Below are 6,016 nucleotides of genomic sequence, written 5' to 3' on the forward strand. Positions count from 1 at the left end.
GGCGTGCGGTCCAGCCAATCAAATTCACCGAGTTCAAAGCGCGGTAAAATCCAGAGCGGGCTACGAGCTCGTGAGTGACTTCCGAGTGGCACAGCGCGGGGAAAAAGAACGCCAGCGGGCGTAGAGCCGTGTGATGGCACAGAGCGAATAAAGGTACGGAAACACTTCAGGACATGCGCTTATACGAATACCGTCAACAGAAGAAGATCACCGCCCTCGGGAAAACAGAGTTTTCTTGTTCTTGTGTTTGACTGCAGTAATGGCAACATTATGAATCTTTGACGTGTTCGAAGTATGTTGGCCTGCAGGGTTATTCAGCACTCTGGAGGATGTTAGTGTAGCAAGTAAGTGCGATTTTAAAGGAAGTCAATGCCACAGCAGTTTTGGTTTTCCTTTACCCAGGCAAGTGACAGTTTGACTTTAGAGCCGGTCCTGCTTTGTTTTTCTTCTAGTATTCTATTTTCGCTTTTATTTCTGTTATCATTTTCTTTCAACGTAGTGGGATGAGTTAGTTATGTGCCTGCAGTATTACTGACTGAGTTGGTGATGATGGGATGAGACCACTAATTATAGTGAAAGCCCCTTATTTAAAGCCTGTGCCTCAGCACAGTGAATTACATTTCATTATTTTCCTCTGCACCCTTCTTTGTGCCTTTTTTAAGGACATAGTGATCGTTTGACCTTTCATCTTTGATTTTTGTTTATTTTTTTTTTTTAATTACAGCCCTACTTATCAAATTTTATTATAAGGTTGATAAATTTGACTTTATAGTTTCCTGGGTTCCCTCATTTAGTTTTTTTTTTTTTTCTTTCTGTTCTTGTTACTTTATTATTCTGCCACTGATTATAATTTATGTTATATAACTTATGTTATTTATTTAGTTTAAATGATATTGTGTTAGACGGCTACTACTACTACTACTACTAATAATAATAATAATAATAATAGTAATAAATTACATTTCTTTAGCACTTTGCTCAATACTCACATGGAGAGTGGGGAGCCACTTCAACCACAACAGATGTGACAACAGCAAAAGACAACAGCAGCCATTTTGTATCAATATGGTCGCCACACCTTAGCTGTTACAGATCAAAAGGATGATAGAGAGAGACAATTAGGGGCAGGGGATGATTAGGAGGCCAGAATATATGAGTTTAAGATTCTCAGTTTAATCAGGACATTGGGATACACTCTTTTTAACCAGGGTACCAGGGTACCCAGAGATCTTTTACAGCCACAGAGAGTCAGCACTTTGACATTTTTAAAGGAGAAGGTCCTCATCACTGCTGTGATGGATGGTCAGGGATCTTGCCATACCAGGAGACCTGGAGGAGCAGGCGACTATAGGAGAAGGGCCATTTATACCTCTGGACATGAGAGGGAAGCTCCCCCACTAAACCCCCATACCACCAAGGTTGCATTGGGGCCATGGGCTTGGGGCTCTGAAGCTGAAACCTGTTGGGGTATGTGGCCACCGCCAGGGGGCACCTGGACAGCTCTGGAAACAAGATCTGCAGCACTCCCGCCACACTTAACCAAAGTGTTAGTCTGGCGTAAAGTATTCCAGATGTTTGGTGCATAGGGTTATTGTAAATGTAATAAGATGTCTGACTTTTGCAATGTTCCTAAATGGAAACATGCAGTCCTATGGATCTAGTTTATGAGCAATTTAAAGTTTAGGTCAGAGTCCATGATTACATCTAAATTTTGTATCTCTGCCTTGACTTTTAATGTTAAGGGACCAGGTTTAATTCTAAGACCTCATTATTCCCATTTTTACCATGACTAAAATTTCTGTTTTTTTCCTTATTTAGCAGGAAAATAATGACTACTCATCCTTTCAGAAATACAAGAAAGATGTTGGATCAGAGACTCCAGAGCAACAGCGGTTATCAATAAGTAAAGCTACATGTCATCTGCATAGCTGTGGTAGGTCACTGTGTGTTTTGAGATAATCTGTTTTAATGGGGGCATATAAAAAAATAATGGCAGGTCCAGCATCGATCCTTGTGGTACTCCATATACAATATCATGGATCTCTGAAGTACATTTACCACAACTAATCAAGAATTTCCTTCCTGTTAAATTAGTTACAGAAAAAAAGCAATATTGATTCTGATTTCCTTCTTTTTGTATTTTTTTGTTTTGTTCTTGATATTTATATTTTGATTTTCTTTTAGAAAGTTTTGGGGGAGGGGGTTAGTATTGTTTTATTCATATTTTTGGATTTTTAACTCTTCATTCAATTTAATTTGTAACTTTAATTTTAAAAATTGCTAAAGCACTGAAACAACTGTAGATGATAAAAATAGTTGATGATGGATTTTGTTATCAATTGCTTTGTTGCATATTACAACACTTCATTCTCCAAGAGTAATGTTAATCACATTGGTAGAGCCAAGGATGTAAATACAATGGATGTTTGAAGACCAAAGAAGTCAATTGTGTAAAGTCATTTCGGCTTGGTCATCTGATAAAAAGACTGTGTCTTGCAAGATCCATAAAAATGAACTCACATGGGATGTGGGAGCACTTGAAAAGAAAACACACTGGAGGACAGAGGGTACCTGCCTCTCTTTCACTCACACTTAGGATAATCCAGCAGTGCTCTCCAGGTCACTTTCTTTCAGTTCTCAGACAACTCAAGAGCTTTATCTTTCAATGGAGAATCTGAGTCATCAGCAAACTATGAAAGTTCTTTTGCAAAGTAATTCATTTAATAATGTAGATGGACACAATTTGATGCCATGCTGTAAAGAAAAAGCTTAAAACGTTCATCATTAATTCATTTTGTGATATATATTGCCATCTAGTGGATAAAATTAAACTATACATGGACTGGAGCAGTGAAGATCCTGGGTCATTTGGTGGATTAGGTATGATCACACTAGATCCAATAAGAGAGATGGTGATTAAAACAAATTGTACTCTAAAATGTTGGAACATTGTGCAGTTGGCACTCAGTTTATTAGAGCAAATTCTTTCAGGAGAAAAACAGTTCCAAAGTGTAGCAATATGTTATGCGTACTAGACTAAAGTCTCTCTATTCAGCTTTATAATAATCAGGTAAATAATATTGGAGCACTGAGTTATTTGTCAGTCTGGTTCTTTGTGGTTAGGGATATATAAAATAACTAGTAATCAATGTATCAATGTGATCTGTTAGCCTGATTTTTTTTTTTTCTTTTTACATAGTTATATTTTAGCAATATTCTGTATGGTAGCTTAATACAACAAGAAAACAGAACGTTTTCCGACATCTTCACTTTCTGCAAACATTTTTGTGTTGTAAATTTAATTTTCAATTGATACATCTGCCATTTTTTTTGCCCATCAATCTACACTTAATAACCCATAATGACAAAGTAATACATGTTTTCGGAAAGGTTTGCAAATTTATTAAAAATCAAAAACTGAAATATCTCCTTCTTAAAAGTATTCAGACTATTTACTGTGACACTCCTAGTTGTGCTCAGCCTCCCATTGTGCCCATAAGTTAAGACGACTCTGTGCTCAGGTTCTTACTGTTTGCTTAAATTCCCCTTGAGAAATGTCTAGAATGTATCGGAGTCCACCTGTGGTTCACAGAATTGATTCAAAATCATTTAGAAAGCACACATGAACCTTTGTACAGAATGTTCCAAAATCCACACGCCATGTCAGAACAAAAAACAAGCCATGACATTCAAGAAACTTTCTGTAGACCTCAATGATCAAATTGTGGTTTAGGCACAGATCAGGGCAAGGGAATAAAACCATTTGTAAGGCTTTGAGTGTTCCAAGGAGCACAGTTCCCTCAACATTTGTGAAACAGAAGAAGTTGGGAAAAACTGGGACTCTTCCTAGAGTTGGCCAAAGGAATAATGTGAGTGACAGGGTAAGAAAGGCCTTGATCAGGAAGTTAAACCAATGGTCACTGTAACAGATCTTCAGAAGTCGTCCGCTGAGACTCATGCCATTGACACAAGAAGAGAGGAGTCCAGTTCTAGTCTTGAAATGTTTTCTTATAATAACTCCACATGCATCTGTTTGTCATTTAGCATTTAATTAAAACAACTCATAGTAAGGGTGCATATCTTCAACTAGGATAAGGCGGTGTCTACATAATGGAAAGGGTGTGGAAGATTTGGCAATGGCAGTTCTTTCAGGATGGAGGTTATTCTATGGAGAAAACACAGTAATGCATTTGATAATGATTTTTAGTGTGACTTTTTGTGGAAAATATGTCACATTTAAAAAAAATATGCAATACACCCTGTAATCTAAGAAAGTTAAAGCTTTGAGTTAAACTCATATTAGTGTTTGCTTAATCTAAATAGAATATCAGATTACTTCACAGTCATAGACAATAGCCTTTCACCCCCTGTAAGTTAATATGTGATAGAACTTTCTAACTATAACTACGATACTGTGTGTTAATGGAGTCAGTTGTTGTTCAGAGCAGGTCTCAGTGCTAGCAGGGACTGACAGACCCATTTACAGTATAGAAATGGAATAGGCATACAGTTTTCTGATAATTTAGAAATGATTCAACTGTAAGCAAACTGAAAGAATGAAACAAGATTTATAGGCTTTAAACAGAACTTTTCCTTTCTTTGCTACATCCATTTTTCTCTTTTTTGTGTGAACTGTTTTACTTTGAATTCTTACAAAAATTTTTAAAACGAAGATATTTTGTCTGGAATCATTTCAACACATTAAGCTTTTCCTGAATCCCATTTGCAAACTAGATCTGTTAAACTTTAATAATTTTGGGTACACCCCTTAGTAGTGATGTGAACACGAGTCATTAATAGATTTAATTTTAATTTTGTCGGATGGGTTACATGCGTTATGCAGCTCCAGCACAGAACACAAATAAGCACAAATATTTAAACTAACCTTATGTACTCCTTATTTTCCAAAAAAAACTTTAATCCACCAAGAAACTGGAATTTGGCACTTTGTTACTGCAAAATCAAACATAAAATTAATTTTAGGGTCAGTTTCATAAAACTATTTGAATCAAAATGTACCTGTTTCACTTATCACTATCAATAAAGTGTTGCGTCAGAAAAATATCGAATTATCATATCTACAGATAAAGTATGTGTTTAAGTTTGTTCCGATTGTTTCTACATACTTACTGTATGTTTGTTTGCTTGCATTAAAAAAAATCATATAACTTACCTGTTATTTCAAGTAGCAGACGAAGTGACCTGGTGTGACCGAGTGCTGCCACTTCTACAGGCACATGCTGCTGCCACACACAACTCTATTGGCATTTTAATATTTTGCCATCATTTGCTGCTATTGTATAAGTAAAAGGTAAATCTGCAAAATGTAGAAGCTGAAGTAAGCTTTCTCAAGGCCATTTTGAATCAGTAAGTTAATCTGTTATTGAAGTCACATCAAATGTTTCTCTGTTTTAAAGACAGACAAGTTAAAACATTCACCAATGCCTTTCAATGGAGGATTTTGGAATGTCAGAAATTTGTACAGCCCCTGTAGTCTCTATTCTTCAATGAAAACTGAACTCTCATGATAATTTCCTTGAAGAGTAAGTGTGCTAGTGTCTAGCAGAAATGGTCCAATAAGGGCTGAGATGTTTCATACAGACTGACAGACAGATATGGCAACGACAGTTGACACTTTTCACATTATATTATAATCTACCTAAAACATTACATTTTATGTTTGTTTTTATAAACTCAATGTATCACAATTTTATCAAGCAAAATCATTTGGATATACTGAACATTTTAGTTTTTATTTAATTTTACAATGCATAAACATCCCTATAGATTTTGGGAAGAAAGATTTCAACTCTCTCTAACCTGTTCAGTGAATGTTTATATTACAATAAATATTTTAATTGACATCTGAGGTGGCTCTGAGGCTAGGGATCTGCACTGGCAATCAGAAGGTTGCCGCTCTGAATCCCATAAATGCCAAAAAGGGACCCTGCTCTGTTGGGCCCTTGAGCAAGGCCCTTAACCTGCAATTGCTGAGTGCTTTGAGTAATGAGAAAAG

This window comes from Polypterus senegalus, chromosome 10 (assembly GCF_016835505.1).
Source record: "Polypterus senegalus isolate Bchr_013 chromosome 10, ASM1683550v1, whole genome shotgun sequence".
In the NCBI taxonomy this organism is placed as follows: Eukaryota; Metazoa; Chordata; class Cladistia; order Polypteriformes; family Polypteridae; genus Polypterus; species Polypterus senegalus.